General features: G+C 37.6%; 1 protein-coding gene across 2 annotated transcripts in view; it reads right to left on the reverse strand.

Annotated features, from left to right (window-relative positions):
* The window catches only part of MAP3K2 (mitogen-activated protein kinase kinase kinase 2), an 86,111-nt gene extending 72,844 nt beyond the window's left edge, over positions 1-13,267 (reverse strand). The window contains exons 1-2 of one of the 2 annotated variants that reach the window (XM_029934763.1): positions 13,186-13,258; positions 344-446 (exon numbers count right to left, since the gene is read on the reverse strand). The gene's annotated coding sequence lies outside the window, so the exon portion shown is untranslated. Of the gene's footprint in view, positions 1-343; positions 447-13,185 lie in introns of both variants that reach the window. The other variant, XM_029934762.1, reaches the window with a different exon arrangement.
* Between the last annotated feature and the right edge of the window lies 1 nt (position 13,268).

Here is a 13,268-nt window from a genome sequence, read left to right on the forward strand (position 1 = left end):
CTCACCTCTAGGAACCATGCCTTCTACTTTGTTCTTCTCATTATCCATCTCTCTTCCGTGCACTGCTCCCCTCTCCTTCCAAAATATATATTCTTCCCTTCTCATTACTACTAGCTACTACTAATAATAATATCATGTACTGTGCTTACACTCTGCTAAATGCTTTATAAACATTTCATTTTATTTTCAGAACACTCCCAAACAGAAGATATCATCTTCCCATTTCAGAGAGATGGGAAAAGCCTTGAATTTAAAGACTGCTCTCTCACAGAATGAACCTAATCTATAAAATATCATTCTCATCATGGTCACATCTGTCGTTCCCCACCCACCCCACACTCACCTACTGTGTAGTTTGTATTGTCAACTTGATTAAGTTTAAACATTTCCCAGAATCCTCTTCCCATATGGTTCCAGGTTAGAGTTGGCCAAAGAAGGAAATTAATCTGAAAAACAGGGTTAGATAGACAGGTGCAGCTGCCAGCAAATTCCTTCTCTCTGCTCTCTCCTTCCACATACAGCTTTTCCTGATTGCACCTTGCAACAGGTGCAACCTCCAGTCTACCACCAAAAGCTTGACTGAAAACCACAGCAGAGGCTATGTAGAGGCAACAGCTTCCCAGAGACCTTCTACCAGCTCTACTGTGTGGTTCCACTCCAGCAGCTGGGCGTATCAGATTCCTCAGATTTATCTACCAACTTTGACTCACTGTGCCACTGTTTCAGGAAGGCTGATTATTGACATTGATCTGCCAATTCCCCCTTACAGACTCTGATTTCTGAGTTTCTCCCACAACTGTATAAGCTCTTACACCTTTCATAAATTCCTTATCCCACAATATCACAGCACTTCTTCCCTGATTGAACCCTAACTAATGCAACTACTCAAGCCTCCACCCAATCTAACGACCAATAAATCTCTGCAAACCTTCCTTCTGAGATTTTCCTCCAAAACCAAATCTAGGCCATTTGGTCCTTTAATAGCCTCTAATCAAGCCTTCTTTTATAGTTCTGCACAGGCTATCCTTGCTTCCAAACAGGCTGAAGTGTCCCTTATTCTAAAGAAACCATATCTCCCTACTTCATCCTCCCATTTCCAAAAAAAGGACAATTTAAATGCCAGAAAACACTAGACTGGGCATCAGATTAACATGTCAATATTAATTTATTAACTAAGAACAAAGTAAGCCAAGAACACTTTGGGTATTTCTATGTTCTGTTTTGAGATGTGAAGATGGAGGAACAAAAAACAAGGATACAGACAGATTCTAAAAAGAAAAATATTTGTTGATGTGTGGTTTGTCCCAAATGTTTTTCCTAATGGGAAACAGAGTAGCTTCATTTTTTTTAAGTTTATTTATTTTGAGGGAGTTGAGGGGAGAATGAATGGGAGAAGGGGAGAGAGACAGGGAGAGAGAAAGAATCTCAAGCAGGTGCCACACTCAGCGTGGAGCTTGATGAGAGGCTCGATCTCATGACTGCAAGATTATGACCCACACTGAAATCAAGAGTTGGACGCTTAACCTACTTACTGAGCCCCCAGGTGTCCCAGAAACTTCATTTTTATGTAATCATTTTCGGCTTATCCAAGTATATCCCTAAATTATTTAAAAATTTCTCATGGACATAAAAGACCGCATATACAACTTTTCCAATACCTTTCACCCTTTTCCAAAAAGATCTTCCCTCTCCTTTTGGTGAAAGTATTTCCAGAAACGCATTCCACTAGTCTTGGTTCCCCATTCATAACATGAGAATAATTCAGTTGTCATTTTCTAGGACTCAATGTTTACTATCCTGGATTTTATCACTAAACTGTCCACAGATGATTCTCACTTCCATCACATTAATTCTGAAGTTACTCATTCGCTCTTTCAACAAATATTTTACTGAAGGCCTACTATATGTCAAGCCCAATGCAAGGTATCTGGCTATGAAATACCTTTAAGAGATCTCATTCCAACAAATTAGTCACACTTACACAGAGCTATTTATCTTCCAAATGCTGCCCTATAACAAATCTTCCCTGGACTATTGTCATCTCAACCTCTCAAGCAGGAAAATTTCAATTTCTTTTGAGTCTTTACAGTTTTCTACTATGTTGTGGGTCTCACAGAATCACAGGCTAGACAGGTCCTTAAGAAATCACCTAGGGCAACTTTTTTTCAAATTCAGAAATTTTGAAGTCCCTCTGTCACAGTCTATTTCTAATTAATGTCAGGTTTAAGACTGAACTCAGGCTTTCCTACCTACCATCAGTATTCAACAAACAGAATGGAATACAGTTTGTGGTACTCTCTTCAGGAAAACTCCAGGCAAGAAATCCCTTTGACACATCCCCAAGTAAACCTCTCAACAGTAAGGAAGTATGCTACAGTTCATGGTTACTGTACATAACTCTGCAATACTGATTAATAATATGCATTACGTGATCTCAGACCACATTACTAATCTACCCTTCCCCAAATCATGAGACCAGATTATATAAGCAGAGACATGGTGGTTTGGGGGTAAAATCGTTAGAATGAGGTCATGTACTGTTCACAGACTACATGGTTAACATCATACCATCTCTCAAAGTAGATTTTCATCAACAGTAAGGCAGAACTACTTCTACTTCTTTTGTTTCCTTAGAGTGTCTAAGCAACTCAGAAATTGAATATATATAGTTTGACATACTGTTCTTATACATTATAGAAAATCATATTATATAATATTAGTAATTTTAAAAAGGAATCAACAAGCTATTTTAAAATGCCTAAACTGTTTGAAAATACATTAAAGCCATCACATAAATCATGACATTAATCTCTCCTTAAATTAAATAAGGGACATTATTTTACTGTGTTAAAACAAAAAACAAAAACATTTTGTATTAAAACTCCACAAATACCATTAGAATGTAGCAAGTCAGTCAAACTTAATTAGAATAATCACAAACTTACCAATGAGAAGCATCTTGAAGTCAAATCTAAAACATGACTTGAAAACATTATGAGATTATTAAGTGACAGCACAAAAACAATTACAAACTGACTTCTTTAGGCTATAGATCTGTTCCCAACAACTTATAAAGTATCAATTCACATTTTTCTCATTGGCTCCTATTAATTTTCAAAATAACTTTCACAGAGTTTTCCACAGCATTGCTTCTGTGGTAGGGCTTTTCACAAATACTTGGTGTTCTCCTCCAGGGTATTTAAAAATACTGAACTTCCTCACCCTGTTCAATTTAGGTACAACCATGAGACTTCCTCTAGCCAATACATATGGCTGGAAGTGGTGAATACTTCTTCCAGGTAAAAGCTTTAAGAGCCCAAGTGTACTTTCACACATTCTATTTTCCTTCTATCCAGTTGTGAGATTATGATTTATAATAAATACATGTCTGGTCTTTGTCCTCATTTCTGGCAAAGAGCTCAGAAAAACCAGGTGTCTTTTTTCAACAGAAGTATAGTTGACACAGAATGTTACCTTGGTTTCAGGTATATAATATAGTGATTCAACAAGTTTATATTTTATGATATGCTCATCACAGGTGTAGCTAGAAGGACTGGTAGGTGTCTTATGTTATTCATTAAGAAATCTCTTTAAGCCACACCTCAGTTTATATTAATGAGATGACTTTGGAAAAGCACCTATAGATGGAAGCTCGTTGCCAGGGGAACCATGTGATTAGAGGGTTGGAACTCTGAGTTCCTTCCCATGGCTTCTAGGGAGGGGAGAAAGGCTGGAGATTAAGCTCAACCACCAATGGCTGATCATTTAATCAGTCGTGGCTAGGTAAGAAACCTCCATTTAAAACCCAGGAAGATGGGTTCTGGGGAGCTCCTGGGATGGCAGACACCTGGAGGTGTTGGGAGTGTGGCAAACTGGGAGACAGCACGGAAACTCCACAGCCATGTCCTCTTCTCAAACCTTGCCCCATGCATCTCTTCCACCTGCCTGGTCCTGTGTTATGTCCTTTTATAACAAACCAGTAATCTAGTAAGTGCTTTCCAGAATTCTGTGAGTTCCTCTAACAAATTAATTGAACCCAAAGACTCCCGATTTAGAGCCTGGTCTGTAGTACAGGCAACTACCTACCCATGCCACTTAGTCTGAACGGTGGACAGTCCTTGGAACTGAGCTCTTAATCTGTAGGCTCTGACCTTATCTCTGGCTGGTATTACAGAATTGTTTAAGGTATGGAAACGCCTCCCACACATATATATTTGGTGCCCAGAAGTGTCAAAAGTATTGAACGTGAAGAGGTTCAGAATGAGCCTCCTCCAGATAGAGGAGCCAATACAACTTTGGCTTGTAGATTACTTTGAACTAAAATCAATCAACACACAAAAGTTTCAGGAAGAGCTTTTTACCTCCCCTTTAACTGCCTAAAAGAATTTAGATGGGGAGTGGGGGGCACCAGGGTGGCTCAGGGACTTAAGCATCCAACTTCAGCTCAGGTTCTGTTCCTGAGTCAGGTTCTGTGCTGACAGCTCAGAGCCTGGAGCCTGCTTCAGATTCTGTGTCTCTCTCTCTCTCTCTCTGCCCCTCCCCCACTTGCACTCTGTCTCTCAAAAATAAACATTAAAAAATTAAAAACAAAAAAAAGAATTTAGATAGGTCTGGTCTATGTGAACTATCACCAGAAATAACTACAAAGACTATGGGGTAAGCACAGTAAACTGGGCGGGGGAAGCTAACAAGGCCTGGAGATCAAATTCCTCAGTGTCCCACAGTCTTTGAAAAACATGGCAGACACCTGTTTACCAAACACTTGTTCTTCGCATCTTCTCATAAACTGTCTTCCCCCCTCCCTTTGAAGTCCCAAACCCCGACCCCTTTTCCTCTGCTCAGGATGGCATATAAGCCCCAATTGCCAGATTGCCTATGGGACTTCTATCCTTAAGGGATTTCCATACATATATAATTAAATTTGTTTTTCTCCTGTTTATCAAGCTTAAGTAAATTTACCAAAGAACCAAGGAGAGTAAGAAAAAAATTTTCCTTCCCAGAAAGCACAATATAAAGGAAAAACCTAGAGTGTTTTTTCTTTTACCTGTGACAACCAGTAACGTTCCAGATAATATCTCCTCCCAAGTGAGGTCCCAAAGTAAGGGTGACAAGGTTGTGCAGAGGCACCTCAACTGACCCTCAAAGAACAGACAGCATGGGCAAAAACTAAATCTTTGTTGTTTTAAGGCACTGAGTTTGAGGGTTACTGTTCATAGCCTATCCAGGATGACAATCTAAAATTTAACTTAAAATTAATAACACTGAAAATTCCTCATGTGCATTCTGCTTGTTTTTAGAAATTTTATCCATTCACTGACCAAGTACACTGAAATCACTCATATCACTTCTTCTAGATATCAGAAAAATTAACATTCTTCCCACACCATTTACTTAAAATAAGCCAGGTTATTCTCATTCCACTGAAAACTGTATTTACTACAAACACAGAAATCATTTGGATTTACCCAAATATTTATCAGAACTCTCTGACTTAGCAATGACAAAGAATGAGAGGTAAAAATAGTATCTATATTTGAGTGTATTTTCCGAAAATCATGTTGGCCCTAGCCCCAGAAGATTCTAGTGCACATATTTCCAAGGAGAATGCTTTACATAAACAATGTGGCAGCAGAGAGAAGGCTAAGGAACTCTTGCTCTAGAAGAGCCATTTAAAATCCCCAACTCTACTATGCAAGGATGAGCAAGACTCTTAACACCTCTAAGCCTCAATTTCCTGGCTCAAAATCAGGATAATATGGTCTACCATGATCACGCGAAAGTAATGTGTGTAAAGCCTCTGGCATGTAACAAACATTCAAATATTACTTCTCCCCAAAATACAATAATTGTGTGATATCCTCAACGCAAGAAGATATACCTTTATAAAACAAAAACAAAAACTAAAGGAGACCCAGCTGAAATACAAAACAAGGATAAGAGGAAAAAAATTAATGGGAAAGACCAAGGATTACCGAGATAACAGAAATTCAACTGCAGAATTAAAATACTCATGAGATGAAAAATATTTTTTAATACACAGTGGAGGGCAAAAGAGCAGAACTGTTAACGTGGCTATGGAGGTCAAACACAAGAAGCTCTCCTAGAACACAAAGTAAAATAAGAGACATGAAAATATTAAGAGATGATGACAAATATGTAAGATGGAGAATGGAAATCTAAAAACTATACATAAGCAACCAGAATACAAAGAAAAACAAAGAATAGATGAAAAAAAAGGACAATCTGAAATAAAATTATGACCATTAGCTTTTAATCTACATTTGCTGTTTGTTTAAATATGTGCATAATACATATATCCACAAACTCAGAAGGCAAGGTATCAATAGTTTCTCTTATCTAACCTCCTTTACAAGCCAACTTGGCAAATAAACCAACACTTTCCATTTTTGATAAGGGGTGCCTGAGTGGCTCCATTGGTTAAGCATCTAACTCTTGGTTTCAGCTCAGGTCATGATCTCACAGTGTGCACTCAAGTCTCCATGTTGGGCTCTGTCCTGACAGCAAAGAACTTGCCTGGGATTTCTCTCTCTCAAAAAATAAATAAAGTCTTCAGATAAAATGTTAAACTTGCAATATTATTTTTTTTTACCAAACCTGTACATTTCTGCTCCAATCTATTTACAAAGAATCAAATATGTTTACATACTTCTTATATAATTTTTTAAATGTTTTTTATTTATTTTTGAGAGAGAGACAGCATGAGCAGGGAGGGTCAGAGAGGGAGACACAGAATTCGAAGACAGGCTCCAGGCTCCAAGCTAGCTGTCAGCACAGAGCCTGACGTGGGGCTCGAACCACAAACCACGAGATCATGCCCTGAGCTGAAGCCGGATGCTCAACCAACTGAGCCACCCAGGCGCCCCTACATACTTCTATATAATTTAAATATCACATAAATCAATGAAATTGAGTGTGAAAGAGTATTGTTTCTATGAAAATGAAGTTGAGTGTTTAGAAAGACTCAAAGCCTAGTTTAAAAAAAGAGTGGGGGCACCTGGGTGGCTCAATCGGTCAAGTGTTGGACTTCAGTTCAGGTCATTATCTCACGGTTGGGTTCGTGAGTTCCAGCCCCACGTCAAGCTTTGTGCTGACGGCTCGGAGCCTGGAGTCTACTTTAGATTCTGCTGTCTTGTTCTCTCTCTGCCCGTCCCCCCACTCCCTTGGGCTCTGTCTCTGTATCTCAAAAATAAATAAATGTAAAAAACTTTTTTTTCTTTAAAAAGTGTTGCTAAAGTGGGCACAGGCAAATAAGCTGTAAAAGTCCCAGAGAAATAATCATACAACTCCAGATGGATGACATGAACTCAGACTGGTTTACATCTCTGTTTTTTTAAAAACACAAAATATTTAAAGTAAAAATGTGTCATTCTTAATTCCCATTATATTAATGTTTTAAAAATTAAACTGAACACCAGCATTCTTAATCATATTAAATAGAAAGGCTTCTATAACATTAAAATAGGCATAACCTAAGTGAACTATGGGAAGTTTTTATAATACCTGACAATGTTTATTGAACACTTTTTATATGCGAAGCACTATACTAAACATATCTCATTTAAACCTAATGACAAACAATGAGTTACACACTATTATCACTATTTTACAGACAGGTGAAGCACAGAGAGGATGAACAGCACACCTGGGGCTGTTCACAAGTATTACTCACAAGTATATACTCTTAACTGATTACTAATTTTTTCTTTATTTTTTCGATATTTAATTTTTTTCAATAAACATTATAATCGCAATCAGTTAATCTGTAAAGTGTACTAATTTTGTTAACTTAGTTCAAGTACTACTTGCTCTTCAAGGCCTTCTGAAGTGCCTTCCCCATCCTGATACACAGTAGGCACTCCATGAATGCTAACAATAGTACTCTGGTAAAGCAAATCCAATTTTCTGTTGCCCTGATAAAGCAGAGAGGCAGCATGGTGAGATTCTTAAGAGCACAGACTGTGGAGTCAGACTGCCTACATTCAAGTTCCAGCTCTACCATGCATGTGAACATGGGCAATTCTCTCTGTGCTTCAGTCCCTAATCTGTAAGATAGGTCTAATAGCAGTAACTATTTCATTAGGTTATTAATAGGGATTAAGTGAGTATCTTCAAAGTAGTACCTAAATCAGTGCACAGAATATAGAAATAGTTTGTGTTGCTAAATAAACAATATCACAAAAGAGAACAAAGAAAACTCAACAAATAAATTAATAAGAAACGTTCTATAAATGATCAGTGAACTCATAGGCACCACCTTTAAAGACTCTTAGGACACTGAAAAAGGAGGTCCCTTCTGTCAATTCCCTATTCAACAAATATTTGGCTCCAGGCATTGCACTGCACTGGGTGCACCAAAATCAAAACATAGCCTCTGTCCTTGAAGAGCTAACTTCCTAGTGGAGGAATGATAGCACAATGTGGTGAGCATAGTGGTAGAGGCAGGTGCAGTGGGCTTGAGGCGCACTGAGGTAGTGCTGAGGAGACCTAATTTGGGAGTTATCCAAAGAATACTGATAAAATCATACCTTAATTATTTTAATTTGTCATTATTAATTATTAAAGTCCACACAAATTACTAACTGCACAAATGGGAAAAATTACTTTTAGAAAAAACTCCCAAAGTTTATAAACCACACTGCTTATGGTGTGGTTTATAATTTATGATACTATGATATTTATGATAATATATAAATTTATGATACTATGAATCTCAAACAAAAAACTCTTGAGCACTTTTAAGAAAGGCAGTGTGCTAGTTGGAGGAAAGACTCCCAAAGATTCTACCTGTTAGTTGGGAAGACAAAGTGTAACAACAATAAAACAACAAAAATAAGCAATAATCTAAGGGTTAAATAACTATAAAGACTACAAGATATATTACAAAACAAATACATGATTAACCACCATAAAAAAAATGCAGTCAACCAATGTTCCCAGTAAATCCCAGAGATGTACAAGTCAAAAACAATAATACAGCCACATTTCTTTTTTTTTTCTTTAAAAAAATTTTTTTAATGTTTATTTGTTTCTCGGGGAGGGGGGAGGGGCAGAGAGAGAGGGGGGCACAGAATCTGAAGCAGGCTCTGTGTGGTCAGCACAAAACCCCATATGAGGCTTCAACTCATGAACTCTGAAATATGACCTGAGCAGAAGTTGGACACTAAACCAACTGAGCCACCCCAGCCACATTTCTTATAAATGTATGTGTGTGTAGAGATACAGAGATATATCTCACACAACATCTTGAGAATAAGCGAAAGGATTCTTTATTTCCATATCATCCTGACTCACAAAAGAGACATGTAGAAAAACTTCACATAAACTGTTTAATGAATTAAATCATATTTTTAATGAGAAAATGTGTTACTTAAGTAAATCCTATTATGAAGCCCTCTTTAAAATAACAGCCTAAAAATAAATAAACCAATAACCCACTAAATGTCAGTTAATTACTTGGGAAATAAATTCAATTTTATATCACATACATTTGATTTATTTCTACCTGGCTTAATTAAAATGAGGTTCACCTCTAAATGTAACACTCCTCATTATCAGAAATTATAGTATTCATAAAATAAGTACATCATAGAAATGTAATGTATAGCATAGAGAGTACAGCCAACAATCTGGTAACTTTGTAAGGTGACAGATGGTAACTGGACTTATTGTGGGAATCATTCTGTAATGTATAAAAATATTGAATAACTACGGTATACACGAAACTAACAGGATACTATATGTCAATTATACTTTAATTTAAAAAAGAAATTCATAAATGTTTACTACCTTGATCATTATGAAATGAGAACACTGAGTGAAGTTAAAAAAAAAACACACACAACTTATAATTCTTGGACTTCACATAGTGATAAAATTAGGACTAGAATTTCAATCTGATGCTCAATCCACTGCTCCTTGCATAACATCAGAAAATAGACAGTTTTCTCAAAATGTTTTTTAAATAAATCCATCCTTTATTATATTTCCGCTTAATTCTGTGCAACACATATTGGCTAAGGAAAATCTAAAACATATCACAAGTAAAAGTACAAGAAAAGATAGGCATTGAGTTTTTCCCACTTTTTTCAAGCCAGGTGTTTTAAAATTCATAATAGGAGATATCCTGAATTCATAATTAAAAATTTTAGGGGCCCCTGGGTGGTTCAGTTAAGCCTCTGACTTGAGCTCAGGTCATGATCTCACATTCGTGGGTTCGAGCCCCACATCAGGCTCTGTTCTGACAGCTCAGAACCTGGAGGCTGCTTTGGATTCTGTGTCTCCCTCTCTCTCTGCCCCTCCCCTCTTATACTCTGTCTCCCTCTTAAATTCCTTATCAAAAATAAATAAAACATTTAAAAATTTTTTTTTAATTTTAACCCCCAGAATTAGAATCTGATTAATATAGCTGTATAGGATATTTTATAAATCCTGTGATTTCTGTTTCTATTTGTACACCAAAAAAAGATTGTTGACAATGAAATTCAAAAGTCAGCCTGACAAGGGTCAACAACAGATGCTACAACTATTAAGCAACAGATTACTAGAGAACAGGCTAGCACTACAGTGCTGAAAGATCATGCCACAGACTGCTAACTGCAGGGGGGAACCGGACTTTACCTAACCCCCATAACCAAGTGATCAAACTCAGCATCACAGACCTGACAATATATATGACCTGATAGGAAGGAATATGAAGTACACAGCATCACTGACTGGTTATTCTTACCCAAAATATTTAATTTTAAACTAATCAAGACTTTAAACATAGCTTACAGTTAACTAATACAGGGGAATAGAATACACAAAATGACACCATCAGAGGTGGTAAAAAATCAAAGAAAAGGTGACTCATTTTATAAGACAACTGGCTTGATCTCTTTTTAAGAAGCAACCTCATTTTAAAAGGCAGAGGTGAGAGTGTTCCAGATTCAAAGAGATCAAAGTGACTTAACAACCAAATGCAGTGAATAAACCTTGATAGGATCTTGGTTTGGTGCGGCTAGGTATAAAAAACCATAAAAGACCAGTCAGTATAAATAAATTTAAGTATGGATGATGTTAGATTACATTAAGGAAATACCAATATTAAGAAACTATCAACTAATTATTGATTACAAATATGAACTAAAAAAGGGACAATAGTAGTATTTAGGCTATGTAAGGAAAGGTCCATCTTTGGAAATGTATGCTGACATATTTAGGGGGGAAGTGCCATAATGTTTACAGCTTAGTTTTAAATGGCTGACCCAAAAATAATACACACATATTTATGCATAAAGCAAATACAACAAGATGTCAACAGATATTGAATCTAGAGGGTCATGATATGGACGTTCACGATTCCCAATTTCCCATAGGCTTGAAACTTTCATAACAAATAGTTGGGGGAGGGTGCTGAGGAGCCCAGTGAACTCCAATTCTACAAGGGAAAAAAAGATCAACCTGAAATCAAAGCCATGGCAACTGTCAAGAACCAAATATGACTGCAGTCTAATACAGCACCTATTAAATACAGTTTACCGCTTTGGAAGCACAAAGATGAACTAAAAGTAAGAAAGATCCACCTAAAAATAGATTGAGTCTATAATGTAATCCAATTTTAAAAAATAAGCCTTTAACAACCAGTCTCTCAAAAAAGACATGGATACTACACCTAGATAACGATTCTATAACAATCTCACACTGGATGTAATTCAGCAGGACTCAACATAGTTTCTATTTTAACCAAAAAACAAATAAATTTATGCACCAACCACTGGTCAACTCTATAACCTGACCTTTTCTCTACAGACAATACTAAAGCATTCAACTACAAATTTTCTCAAACCTGATTATATACTGGGTAAAATTACAGAATACCGTAATTGGTTGGGCATCAGTTTCAAATTGAGAAATGCAAACATTTCTCAAACATTTGCAACTGTAAGTGAAGCTTCAACTACTCAAAGGAATTTATCAATATTTGGTCTGTAAAGAGAAATGTAAAGGCTCTTTTCTTAGTCACCAACCATAATCAAAGAAATAATGCAGGCCAACGCTAAAGTAAGAATTTTTAGTTAGTTTATAAACATCGATCAGTCACCACATACAAATGACGGGGGAGGGGGGTAAATCACACCATTAAAAGGTAAGTTTCTATATTTTACACACTATATTTTGACACTCAACTCAGAAATATTGCATAAGACTGCACAAATTACTAAGTATGTTCAGCCATTGCCACATAATTCAGCAACAAGTTTTGCAATAAGGAAATCTCAAGCTAATCACCCAACTGCGAGTTCCCCGTATTTGTCAAGCATAAACTGCACAAGTAATATTGTAACTTTTCAAGAAATATGCAGCTTTCCCAATTATTTTTTTTAATTATCATCTTTTAATACAAATCAAAAAGTCTTCATTATGTTTCTTCTTTTAAGAAGAGTGAAATTTGTTTTCTGTTCAATCCTACTGCAAAGAAAAAAGAAAAAAGGTGCCTGGCGCTACTTTTTAAGAGTAATTTTTTAAAAAGCCAATAAAATGATTTGGCTAGGCTGCAGCAAAACCCATCCAACAGCCTACGTTAGGGGCTCGTAAACTACATCTACTGATTTACTCCCAGGAAGAAACTCTCCAGCTTTTCTCGTTTTCCTCACTTATTTTTTTTTCAAGATACAAAAATTCACTCCTATGGAGAAGACATCATAGTGGAATCAAGGCTTCCCACATGACCAGTTGCATGACGTTGGGCAAATTCCCTAGCTCCTCGAGACTCCCATTCTTTCATCTGTAAAATGGGGAGGCACTGCCAACCTCATTGTGCTAAGATAAAGTCAGACGATGCGAGACAACTGCCCGACGCATAGCTAAGTGCCAGCTAGAGCGAGGAGGAAGAATCCACCCCAATCAAAAAAGGATCACAATGTGACAGTGCAAAGACAAGCACTTTTTCGCTTACTGCATCTATCTGACTCTCCCAAGGAACCAGCTGCAACCGTCCTTCTAAAATCCCTGCAGAGTACACGTCTGACAGCTACACAGCTCAGACCTGGGATTCAGAACAGGATGCAGGGACCCCCGAGACCTGCCCGACTGGAGCGGTACCACCACCTCGAGAAATCCCCGCCTGGGGAGCTGCGCGAAGGAGGGCCGCAGCCCCCGCCCCACACAAACACAGGCACGTACCCGCCGCTCCGTGGGGACGTAGGGATCCGCAGGCCCGAGGAAGGGCCGCCGCTGCCTCCGAGCCCGCCCCTCCACCCCCGCGC

The sequence above is a fragment of the Suricata suricatta genome, chromosome 3 (genome assembly GCF_006229205.1).
Source record: "Suricata suricatta isolate VVHF042 chromosome 3, meerkat_22Aug2017_6uvM2_HiC, whole genome shotgun sequence".
In the NCBI taxonomy this organism is placed as follows: domain Eukaryota; kingdom Metazoa; phylum Chordata; class Mammalia; order Carnivora; family Herpestidae; genus Suricata; species Suricata suricatta.